The 13,101-nt window shown below is 44.1% G+C and overlaps 1 long non-coding RNA gene across 1 annotated transcript; it reads left to right on the top strand.

The window, feature by feature from the left end:
- Positions 1–7,670: 7,670 nt before the first annotated feature.
- On the top strand, positions 7,671–12,248 carry LOC141570680 (uncharacterized). Its single transcript, XR_016021429.1, has 2 exons — positions 7,671–10,087; positions 10,130–12,248. It is a non-coding gene; the product is annotated as an uncharacterized LOC141570680 (long non-coding RNA).
- Positions 12,249–13,101: the final 853 nt, after the last annotated feature.

Below are 13,101 nucleotides of genomic sequence, written 5' to 3' on the forward strand. Positions count from 1 at the left end.
CAGGTCGCGCGTCCAGTGGGCCCAGCCTCCAGTGAGACCGTGGTGGTATGACACCCCTACCTATGGCTCCGTGGGTGTTCCTTTTCGGCCTCACCATATCCTGCGTTCTTGTATGGGGAGTGGGAGCAGAGACCCTGCAGGCCGTCCTGCACGACAAATGGCGCAGCGAGCAGGGTCTCTCGCATGACACCCTCCTTTGCCTGTTGATTCAGATGCAGGAGGAATCCAAAATGGCCATATGGCATACTTAACACGTTGCGTAAAGGCAGGGTTTAAATCCCTCATACCCCTCTGTTCCCGCAGGTTTTTAAAAGAAACTACTTTAAAATGCACTCTTCTCTTTAAAGCATAAATGCTTCTATGTCATTTATTATTTTTCTATAAATAATAGATTCTACAAATAAATTATTCTATAAATAATTATTCTACAAATAATTTAATAAAATATGCAAAGTAAAAAGAGTCAACAGTAAAAACGAGAATTCTCATTATCCGTCCTTAACGCATGGCTCAGAAAAAACGAACATTCTCGTGATCCGTACGCAACGTGTTAACTTCAAGTTCAATACAATCATTGTTGTATCTCCTGGGGGAAATGTTCCTCCTCTGGAACTAAGACCTCTAAGCCAGCAGAACATTCAGTTATAGGAACAGTAAGCAAATAAATTGCCAGTGGGTCACTAGGGGAAATAGTGAATGGTGCCACCTTCATTTCCACCCCCTTGATTCTTAGACCCATGAATCCTGACTATGTGGGAAATAGCACTACACGTTGGACACTGATTTGGAGAATACAACCTGGTGGAGAAACTAGCCCCAGCCCTGCAAGGTATGGCCACCTAGTTGGCGATGTAACTGAGTCTTCAAAAGGTCACTTCACCATCCAGCAATCCAGCTGCTTCAGGATGGTGGGGAACATGGTAAGACCAGTGAATTACACGAGGATGGACCCATTGTCCCACTTCATTTGCTATAAAGTGAGTTCTTTCATCACAAGAAATGCTGTATAGAACACCATGGTGATGGATAAGGCATTGACCTGCCACCACATAGCTGGCTGATGACCATGGGAATGGTGCCACATGGAGGACTCAGTGTTGGTCTCTGTGGCTGGCAGATTGGGCACTCCAGGTTGGCCTGGAGAGTGCAAGTCCATGCTGGGGAACCCTTACCCCTGCCACCATGGCCATTTTGTTCATGAGCCCAGTTGGTGACAACAGGGGTGGTTGGGGAGAAGCTGAGTGGTGTCCACAAAATGGGCCATCCTCTGCACTTTATTAAAATTCTCCTCTGCTGAGGTCACCCTTTGGCAAACATTCACATGAGACATAAATATCTTTATGTTTTCTGCCCATCCCGAGGGGGTCTATACACATACCTGTGCTCCAGTTTTCCTTCCACGTCCCTGATCATCCAGCCACACCCTGAATCAGCATATAATCACACATCTGGCTGTTTCTCCTTCCAAGCAAAGTGAACAACCAGGAGCACTGCTTGAACTTCTGCCCAACTGGGGCCTTAACTCTTAGTTATTATGATTCAGGTTAGACTTTTGTTCACCTGACCTAGAACTTTTCTGCTTATACAGATCAAGTAAGAATTTAGTTGGTTTCCTATGTATTTCACTTCTAGGAATACTGTGATTAAATAGCCAAAGCCATAGCTCTGCATGAGTCAGACTAGTCTGATTGCTAATTGGACTCTGCTGTCCATTATATTAACCACGCCCACCTTGCCTTTGGTGGTTGGTGCCACCATTTGCCCCCTGCGAACCCAGGACACAATTACTCCCACTGTATTTAGGTTTCCCAGTTTAGTGACCACAGTTCCCAACGTAAGGTCTGGCCTACAGAGAAGAGCAGTCACAGAGTTCATCAAGGATGCTGGGGTTCCCCTCACAGATTTATTTCTCACAGTCTTGGTAAAAAAAAAAAGTGTCTTCTGACCCGCCCAGGGTGAATGAGTAGGTCTTAAATGACAAGTCCACTCTAACACTCTAATCTCCCTAAGCAGTTGAGTCTCTTCCTCTACATCAAACTAAGGCAGGTGGAGTATTTCCAGGTTGCTCACTGTGGACTGCCTTTTGATTCATGTTTTAGCCAAACAACCAAACAAACAATTAGAGCCCTTTCTAACTCTCTGAGCTGTAACATTAAATGCAGAATCTCTGCTTAGTGAATCCATATCACTAAATCAGCCTGACCCAACTTTGCATTCCTTCTGCCATTATCCCACCTCCTTACTATCCATCCCACACATGTTCCCCAGATCTCTGTGTAAATTAGGAAACACCAGTACTTCTTCTGGAATGTAGCCTCCTCATGGGTCACATTTTGTACCTTACCTTTAGGGGCCTGCTGGGATTTGAATCTAGTTATAGGTCTAGAGGCAGAGATGGGTGGTCTGTGGGTCCTGACGAGATTCAGTATTGTCTTGCACAGAAACTGCCCTATGGGAGGCCGGTATAGTTTCCTCAGGCAGTGCAGGGTTAATCCCCTCAGACTGGGGTGGAGAAGCTAGTACCAATGGCAAAGAAGACCCACCTGAATTTAGGGGCTTGATGTCCCCATTCCAGCTTTCAGGATCCCATTCCTTCCCGATCAATGGCCTCACTTTGACAGGAAACAAACTATGAAACCAGGGCTTCAACTTGCATTGTAATTCAGCCAGCTGCAGGATGAGGCTCTGGGTCTGACTTTTAGCTGTCTCAGCCCTGTAGCTGCAGGAGATCTGTGTCTCCTTCAGGACACACAGGGACACACAGAGTCTCTCTGATCATTTATGTGGCACTTGAGCTGGGGTGTCTAATCCCTGAGTTCATCCTTTGCTTTCACTGCTTTGTCTAGTGACATTTAGAGCCACCAGCCAATCTCACTATATTCATTAGTTTGCCAAAATTGTTCAAAAGTGTCATGCACAGTCACGCAGGTCCTTGCTGTTTATAATGGCTAAGGAAGAGGAGTAACCAACGTTGATATTTTGTGTGCTTCTGTTGCCAGGTCACCCCATGCATTATCAACACTCCCTCTGCTACTGAAAATAGAGTCATTTAGCATCTCTACATCTGTGTTTTATTTTCTGCCATCATGTGTATGTGTGGGAACCTGTACTTCCATGATGTGGGGAAGTGAGGTTGCCATGTCTCTTCAAAGCTATATGTAGGACTGTGAAAAATTGCTGGATAAAGTCTGCTGAAAATCTAATACAAGATTAGATTTTGCAGAAGTCTAATACAACCTTTATGTGTTAATTGTAAATCTAAATTCCCTCTTGCGGGGGTGACATATCATAGACCACTTTGCTTTTTCTTCAAGGAGCTGAGGTTGCACATGAACATCCCAACCCTTAAAGATCAAACAGTACAAGTAATTTTCACTTTAAAAACTCATGACGTAATTGCATGGCAAAATGCTATGGAACCAACAAAATCTTGCATTTTAAGATAAATATTCTTTTATTTCTGTTAAACTGAATATACAATTATGTACCCTAGGCAACCAACTTTTGTTTATAATTACCATTACATTAACAAAACATAGATGGTGAAAATACAACTTTGTGAAGATCTAATTACAATAATAAATCAAATAATTTGCATTAAAAAAGAATGTTGAATGTAATTTAAGATTACTCTGTGGCAGATTAGAAAGTCATACATCAAATTTCTATTTGTGTAGTGGTTTCTATTAAATATTTAACATACATATTTAAACATTTTAAAAAATTTACATCTCAAGTCAATTTGTATCTATGTCATCCCCTTGAATAAAAAAGAACCCTAGCTTGCCCTCATATCCTCCTTGCCACTGTTTCCCAATCATCTGCTTTAATCCTATTATTAAATTACCCTCACAGTATGCTTCAAGAATCATTTGAACTCAGATGTTTTACTGATTCATTTACTTACTACATTTTCCTATAATCTGTATAAGTTTTACTTTCTTTGATTTTTTTTTTTTTTTAAAGATTTTATTGGGGAAGGGGAACAGGACTTTATTGGGGGAACAGTGTGTACTTCCAGGACTTTTTTCCAAGTCAAGTTGTTGTCCTTTCAGTCTTAGTTGTGGAGGGCACAGCTCAGCTCCAGGTCCAGTTGCCATTGCTAGTTGCAGGGGGCGCAACCCACTATCCCTTGCGGGAGTCAAACCGGCAACCTTGTGGTTGAGAGGACGCGCTCCAACTGAGCCATCCAGGAGCTCAGCAGCAGCTCAGCTCAAGGTGCCGTGTTCAATCTTAGTTGCAGGGGGCGCTGCCCACCATCCCTTGCAGGACTCGAGGAATTGAACTGGCAAACCTTGTGGTTGAGAGCCCACTGGCCCATGTGGGAATCCAACCGGCAGCCTTCGGAGTTAGGAGCACGGAGCTCTAACCGCCTGAGCAACCGGGCCAGCCCCACTTTCTTTGATTTTTAAAAATGAATTACATTCATAACTAATTCTATCAGAGATATTCTAGCGATTATAATCTATGTATATACTCTCATCTTCCAAATGCCCTTGCTTCGCTCACAGTTGAATACTAGATTAAAGGGTTATAGCATTCCAAGTTCTAAATCATTTTACTTAGAAATCTGAAGATGTGCTCCACACTGTCTTCTAGGACGCCCCGCTGCTGATCAGTCTCATATCAACCTCACCCTCTTTGCTGTACCTGGGAGAGTGGACCTTCTTGGATACCCAACATTATTCCCTCTCCTCTTTTTATTTCGCAACAGAAACTTGATTTTGTGTCCACAGCAACATCCCACTCCACTTCTGGGGAGCACAGTGGAGACAAGGAAGAATCCTGTTTTTTTGATGACTTCACCGAACAACTCATTCCGCTGTAGCTGGAGTCCATCCCAAAGATTTTTTGTTACACTTTTAACTTTTAAACCAATTTGAGCAGTCCCATATCTATTACATGAAGCAAGTAATACATAGCTAATCTTTTATTTTATTTCTTTCTTATATCCTGATAGCTTTCAGGATTTTCTGTTTCTCCTTAGAGTTCTGAAATTTCATCCATGCTGTATTTTTTGTAGCCCCCTGTCCCAGTTATTATGCTCAACACCTTATATTCTATTTAATATGAAGACCCAGGGCTTCTATAGCTCGAATTGTTTTCTGCTATATCTTTATCCATTTCTCTATATAATTTATTTGTAATTATTGCCTCCTCTTCATTTTCTCTGTTTTCTTCTTCTGAACCTTTATATTAGATGCATTTTGGATCTCAGGGCACATTGCTGTATGCCTTTCAAAATTTTCTCTCAATTTCTGGTGTTCTGATGATAGTTTTCCAGATATTTTCAATTTATTCCTTTGAAAATTATATATGCATGTGTTATTGTTATTTTAAGGAATATTAAGAGAAAAAGGGAGGTAATCATGTGTATTCAGTCTGCCACCTGATTTTTACTTTACAAATATCAATGCTGTGTTGTTTTGCCAATAATGGTTCATAGTTTTTATATCTTTCTTTTATACTGTTATTTTTATTGTGCAAAATTCACATAACATAAAATTTACCATCTTAACCATTTTAAGTGTACAGTTTGGTAGCATTAAGTAGGTTCACATTGTACAACCATCACCACCATCCATCTCCAGAACTTTTTCATTATTTCAAACTGAAACTCTGTACCAACTAAACAATAAATCCTCATTTCCCTCTTTCCTGAGCACCTGGTAACCATTATTCTACTTTCTGCCTATAAATCTGACTATTCTAGATACCTCATATAAGTGGAATTATACAATATTTGTCTTTTTTGAGTCTGCCTTGTTTTACTTAGCATATCTTCAAGATTTATCCATATTGTAGCATGTATCAGCATTTCCTTCTTTATATGGCTGAATAATAACCCAGTGCATATACATACACCATGTTTTGTTTATCCACTCATCTCTTCATCGACATTTGGGCTGTTTCCACCTTTTGGCTGTTGTGACAAATGCCACTATGTACGTTGATGTACAAAAACCTGTTTAAGTCCCCACTTTCAATTCTTTTGGGAATATACCCAGAAGTGGAATTGCTGGATCATATAGTAATTCTATTTTTAATGTTTTTAGAAACTGCTATAGTATTTTCCACAGGAGCGACACCATTTTACATCTCCACCTGCAGTGAACAAGGATTCCAATTTCTGCACATCCTCACCAATACTTGTTTTCTGTATTGTATAGTTTTGTTTGCATAGCAGCCATACTAATAGGTGTGAACTGATATCCTATTGCATTTTTGATTTGCATTTCCCTAATGGTTATAACATTTATCTTTTTTCAATACGAAACAACTCATTGTGTCCAACTTATTTTTACTTCAAAATGATCTGTCTTAGGCAAGACAAAGAGGCCCAATACCGAAGTCACCTATAGGTGGGCGAATCGCGCGAGCGGGGGTAGGAGGAAAGGGAGAAGTGCGGAGACGGAGCCACGCGGGCACAGGACGCAGACCTAGCTCAGGGCTCCAAGCTCGCTGCTTCCCAGAACTACTGCAGCTGCGGGAGAGGGAAGAACTCAGACTGCTAGGGCTCCGCTTATGGCCCAAAGGGCTGAGGGGGCAGCATATAACACGGCTGAACCCAACGCTCACGGCAGAGACCTCGGAGAAAGACTGAGGGAAGAAGGCTGAAAATGGTGGTTTAAGCCCTCACTGCCGAGCAGAGAACGGAGCCTTAGGCACTGAGACTAGCCGCCCTCTCCCTGCCCTCCCAGTTCACAAGGCCCCCACCCGCCCGATACTAGAACCAGAACAGTAGCAGTGTCAGATCAAAAGAACAGAATATTTGCTGTTCTGAGAACTGTGGACCGCAGACACAAATTCGCAGCCCAACTAGTTCTGGCAAAGGGGAGGGAGCTGTGGAAGCAGGACCGGCTGTGGTGGTGGTCGCCGCCATTGCTCTGGGCCACCTGTCACAACTCACCCCGCCCCTGACCCCACCTATCTGGGCAGATCCCTGCAGGAGTAAACAGAGCTGCTGAAACATACAGGCTATGAATCTAGAGCTGGAAGAGCTTTGGAACTTCAAAAGCTCTCCACATACCCACCAGGACACTGCACCCTGTGACCTAGACGAACTATTAACAGAGGAGAAGCCCGTCTCCCCAGGGAATCCCCCCATTGTGTGAGAAGCTGCAATAGTGCAGAGAAAACATAGCACTACCGTGTGCGAGAGAAAAAAAAGGCTGCAGTCAGAGAGAAAATAAAGCATTCTACCAACAAGTACTGGAAAACAAAAGAAAGACCTCTTCATATCAACCTGTTGCAGAAGACACCCCTGTAGATGTCTAGGAAGAGAAATAGTAAACCAGTAATCGCCATGAATAACCAAGGCAACAAGATAGCTCAGAAAGAAAGTGAAAAATCTCCAGAAAAGGCACTTAAAGATACAGAAATATGTCACTTACATGACAGAGAATTCAAGATTGCAGTACTGAAAAAACTCAACGAGATGCAAGATGTCGTGTGCGGAGGCCTTCTCGCTGCGCCATCTTTCAGGCGGAGCGGCCTGCGGGGTCTCTGCTCCCGCTCCCCACACAAAAACGCAGGATATGGTGAGGCCGAAAAGGAACACCCACGGAGCCATAGGTAGGGGAGTCATACCACTATGGTCTCACTGGAGGCTGGGCCCACCGGACGCATGACCTGCCGTCCGCCTTTCTGCCAACCAACCGACCTGTGGGGAGCCATGGTTACAGGAAACTCGGAGCTTTGCAGAATGGCTCGGTTTATGCTACCTGTTTCCTCCCCCTGAGGCAATTGTCTCTGCCTGCACCTGAGGGGAGCTTGAGCTTGTAAGCTGCTGAGGAATTTGGTGGGAGCGGCCAGTTCCCAGACACAGAAGGCTGATGCCTATCAGGGCAATTGATAAGATAATTACTTGTGAGTTTCGGTGAATTTTGTATCCTCTATGTGAAAGCTAAAGAATTTACATTTGTTATGTTAATACATACTTGCACGTGCTCAAACTGCTTATATGGGAGCAGTAAAATAAACTTAGTGTCTTCAGGATCACTGAAGTTCCGCGATCGCCATCATATGTGAGAGTGTCTTTTATTCATTCCCACTCCCCCATTCGGGAACCCATCGACTCGTGGCGGCTGGCCCGTCACACTTGGCGCCCGAACAGGGACTCGAATACGGGGGTAACAGTGAGGAACACCGCGTGGAAAGGGCCCCGGCTCATTAGAGCTGAATCAGTGGATGCACGGTGAGTGAGACACGATCCCCTCGGTTGAATGAATGTGTGAATGATTGATAGTTCCACGACTTTTTGTCACGGAGCTTGATTGGGCCCCAATCCAGAAGGGCACCTGATTGTTTCTTTGTTTGAAAGAAGGACCGAGTTAGGGAAAAGAATGGGTCACGCTAGCAGCAAGGACCTGTATGTTAGAGGACTTAAGAAATTGCTTGCCGCCCATGGCAGTCGGGTGAGCAGAAAACAGTTAGATAAGTTTTTAGAATTTATAAAAGAAGTTTGTCCGTGGTTTCCTGAAGAAGGAACGGTCAGTCTGGGAACCTGGCAGAAAGTGGGAAAACAGTTAAAGGATTTTTACACTGACCACGGGCCTCAGCAGGTTCCGATTGAAACATTTGGATTGTGGACTTTGATCCGAGACTGTTTGAACCTTAAACATGAGGAATGCAAATTAGAGAAAGTGAAACAAGCCGGTGATGAGGAGGGAGAGAGCGCAAAGTTGTTAGAGGGAGTTCTTAAGGTTAATAAAGAGCCTGTTTATCAGGAAACTCCGGTCGAGCACCGGGAAGATTTAAAACCTCAGGATCAGGAAAAATTAGAAGATGAGGGAGCCAAATATGATAGGGACAAAAACCCTCCTTTAGTGGCTGTGGCTCGGGAGGACGAGCAACTTGCAGATACTGCACTTTCTCTTGCAGATCAAATAAAAAAGATTCAGGGACAGTTGATAGAACTTAAAGTTGCTGTAGACGGAGGAAATTGTCCTCGGGGTAAAGATCCCCCCATAGTTGATCCCTCTGCACCACCTCCTGAGGAGTCCTGTAGGTGGAGACCTCCGCCGCAGTCCCCGGTTTGGGACATGCCTGCAGAGCCTTCGCCAAGTTATGTTAAGCCAGGATCGGACTCTGTTGTACTATCCCCTCTTCAAATAGCTTGTGAAGAGGCTCACAAGCAAGGGGAATCTACAGAGCAGTTTGGCGTATATCCTATTTTTGAAAGATATGATCAGGCAGGACGTAGGGTTAGGGATTGGAGGCCTTTCCAGTGGAAGCAGATAAAAGAATTGAAAGAGGCTTGTGTGCAGTATGGACCTATTGCCCCTTTTACCATGGCAATTTTGGATATTCTGGCTACTGAAGCCACCCCTCCAAAGGATTGGAAGCTTATTGCTCATGCTTGCCTTTCCCCAAGGCATGGCAAACAGCCCCACTTTATGTCAAAAGTTTGTTAGTGAAGCAATTGATAACACCAGAAAACAGTTTCCTTCTGTGTATATCATTCATTATATGGATGACATCTTATTGGCTTGTAAGAAAGAAAAAATGTTGTTAGCTTGCTTTGCAGATATGAAAAAAAAACCTTCTAGCCTCAGGTCTTATTATTGCACCTGAGAAAGTACAGAAAAGTGAGCCTTATTCTTACTTGGGATTTCAGTTGTTTGCTCAGTATTTCACTCCACAAAAAATAGAGCTTAGAAAAGATCATCTTAAATCTCTTAATGATTTTCAAAAACTGTTGGGAGATATTAATTGGCTGCGCCCTTCTTTGGGACTAACTACTGGAGATCTTAAACCACTGTTTGAAATTTTAAAAGGAGATTCTGATCCGACCTCGCCCAGGTCTCTTACTGAGCCTGCACGGAAGGCTCTTTCTAAGATTGAGGAAGCCATTCAGCAACAGCATGTTTCTTTTTTAGATTATTCTAAACCTCTATATGTGTATGTTTTAGACACCAAGCATACACCCACAGCAGTGTTGTGGCAAGAAGGGCCACTTAGATGGATACACCTCCATGTGGCTGCACAAAAAAATCTTACACCTTATTATGAATTTGTGGCCAGTTTAATTCAGGAGAGCCGCTTGGAAGCTCGAAAATATTATGAAAAGGAGCCAGATTCTATTGTTATTCCTTTTACAAAAGCACAGATTCAAGGCCTGATGCAGTTTATTAGACATTGTCTTGCTGCATTTGCCATGATTGGAACTCCTAAAAAACTTAAAACAGATAATGGCTCAGGTTATACCAGCAAAAAATTTGCTCTATTTTGCCAGCAATTTTCGATCAATCATGTTACTGGCATTCCTTACAATCCCCAAGGACAAGGGATTGTTGAATGTACTCATGGTACATTAAAAGTTAATTTGCAAAAAATAAAAAAGGGGGAGTTATATCCCCTGACACCTCATAATTATTTGTCTCATTCTCTCTTTATTCAAAATTTTTTGACCTTGGATGCCCATGGCAAGAGTGCTGCAGAGCGCTTTTGGCATCCTTCTACTGCTCCTCAGGCTTTGGTCAAATGAAAAGACCCACTTACGGGCTCTTGGCAAGGCCCAGATCCAGTCCTCATATGGGGACGAGGACATGTATGTGTTTTTCCACAGGATGCAGAAGGCCCTCGGTGGCTGCCAGAAAGATTGGTGCGACATGTGGACCCTCAGCCCATTGATGATGCTACTGATGCTTTGCCAAGCGGAACCTGACCAGACGTATTGGGCCTATGTACCTGATCCACCAATCCTCCACCTCGCTGTGTGGGACGGTCCTGAGATTCCAGTCTATGTTAATGAGATTGCCCTCTGATGGACACATAAAACAACAACTAGAGAAGAATTTTACTTATAATGGTATAGGAACAGGTTTGCCTATTTGTATTGCAAATAATAGGTCAACATCTTGGTGCTTGCGTAGTTCTCCTGTCACTATGCACATTAATGACTCTTTAGTTGGAAGGACTGTTCGTCTTAACATACTAGGTGATTGGTCAGGAGGACGCAGAATAAATCTGCCCATCCCTCCATCACATCCATCTTGCAATAAAAGATTGAAATTAAATATTGAGACTGTCCCATGGAGAGACTGTCCTGGCAATGATCCTGTTCGTTATGACATTCCTGGAACAGGCAGATACATCATTAACTGGTCAAGAAGTAACCAGTCAGGATGGGCCCGAGAACTGATTTCTGGACTTTGGACTTCTGATACACAATATCAGCAAAATTCATTATGGAGACTTATGGGAGTAATAGGTGAAGTTGTTCAAATAGTTGAGTTCTGTAAATCAGGCACTCCCTGCAGTCATGTGAGTGTCTTGAAAGATGGGACGAGAGATTGGACTACTGTTGCTAAGACTGTTAATATATCTGCTTGTGTTCCTTCTCCTTTTGCACTGTTGTTTGAAAATGTTAATGTACACTTTATAGGAAATCAATGTAGTGTATCCTGTAGTAATTGTTCTTTAGCAAATTGTATTTCTTGGGTACCATTAGGAACTCATGTTATGATACTTAAACAACCATCTTTTGTTATGCTTCCTGTTAATATTTCTGGACCTTGGTATGCTGAAAGAAGTTTGCAGGTTTTTAAAGAAATTGAGTATGCTTTGAGTAGGCCAAAGCGGTTTATTGGGCTTCTGTGTCTGTTTGGTTCTGTGCCTATTCCCCATCCTCATTAGACATCCATCAGCTTGAGCTTAAGGCAAGTCTTAAGACTCTCACCCCTGTGCATTTATGAGGGACGGGTTAGTCAAGGACGGGCAAATACTTGGGAGCCGCTTCAACACCTAAGACAGGGCTTGTATGATAAAATATAAGTACCAATGACGGGTAAGTTGAGGCAGGCGTCCTGGGATGCCTAAGACAGGCGCCGTCACCTCACCATCCTGACTGGATGGATTTTGTTCATATAAAATAAAAAAGGGGGAGATGTGGGGAGCCATGGTTACAGGAAACTCGGAGCTTTGCAGAATGGCTCGGTTTATGCTACCTGTTTCCTCCCCCTGAGGCAATTGTCTCTGCCTGCACCTGAGGGGAGCTTGAGCTTGTAAGCTGCTGAGGAATTTGGTGGGAGCGGCCAGTTCCCAGACACAGAAGGCTGATGCCTATCAGGGCAATTGATAAGATAATTACTTGTGAGTTTCGGTGAATTTTGTATCCTCTATGTGAAAGCTAAAGAATTTACATTTGTTATGTTAATACATACTTGCACGTGCTCAAACTGCTTATATGGGAGCAGTAAAATAAACTTAGTGTCTTCAGGATCACTGAAGTTCCGCGATCGCCATCATATGTGAGAGTGTCTTTTATTCATTCCCACTCCCCCATTCGGGAACCCATCGACTCGTGGCGGCTGGCCCGTCACACCGACCGACGACTCTCCTCCAATCTCTCGACTCTGTTCCTCTCTCTCGGCTCTCCTCTTCCGCTCTCCTCGGCCCTCCTCGTCCGCTCTCCTCGGCCCTCCTCCGTAGCTGCAGCTATTATACCAGCGGCCAATCGGCTAACTGGCCACAGCCGACAGCCAATCAGTCACAGCCGATGGCCATCCACTACCCGAGCCAGCACCCTTCCACGTGAGGCCGAGAGCCTGTAAACTACTCTCTGGGGCTCTGTCCCCACACTCCACCCCTACAGGGTCTCGCCTCACAATCTACGCAACAAGCGTCTTCCACGAGGGTCCCTCTGCCATATTAGCCTACTGACACCTACGGACGAAAAGAAACGGTAGTCTTAGGAACCAACAATGGCAAATCCCTCCCATCTGGGAGGATACATGCTAGCTTTTTGTCCTGGGAAAGGAGGGTCGCTGCCACTGGCACCTTTCCCGGTTTGTGGTACCAGACCTTTATGGCAGTACTTGGGGTCCCTTGCATAGTTTCAACATGTAACAGAACAGGGGACCCCATAATAGGCCATAGTGAGAGCACATAGTTTCCTCGCAAAATCATCCCGGTATCGGGACCTCTGTATACTACAGTCACTTGCGGTGGCCACTCAGCCACCACCCCTGGCGTCACTTGCAAATCATGAGTCAAACCGGCCCCCCATGGGGCTATCAGACCCAACCACCGACAGTGGGGGCTTTTGACCTGCCAGGGCTAAGTCCATTGCTGCCGTTCCCCTGCTTTCAAGCATGT

Source organism: Rhinolophus sinicus, chromosome 5 (assembly GCF_057876585.1).
Source record: "Rhinolophus sinicus isolate RSI-liver-muscle chromosome 5, RSI-T2T, whole genome shotgun sequence".
NCBI classification, from domain to species: Eukaryota; Metazoa; Chordata; class Mammalia; order Chiroptera; family Rhinolophidae; genus Rhinolophus; species Rhinolophus sinicus.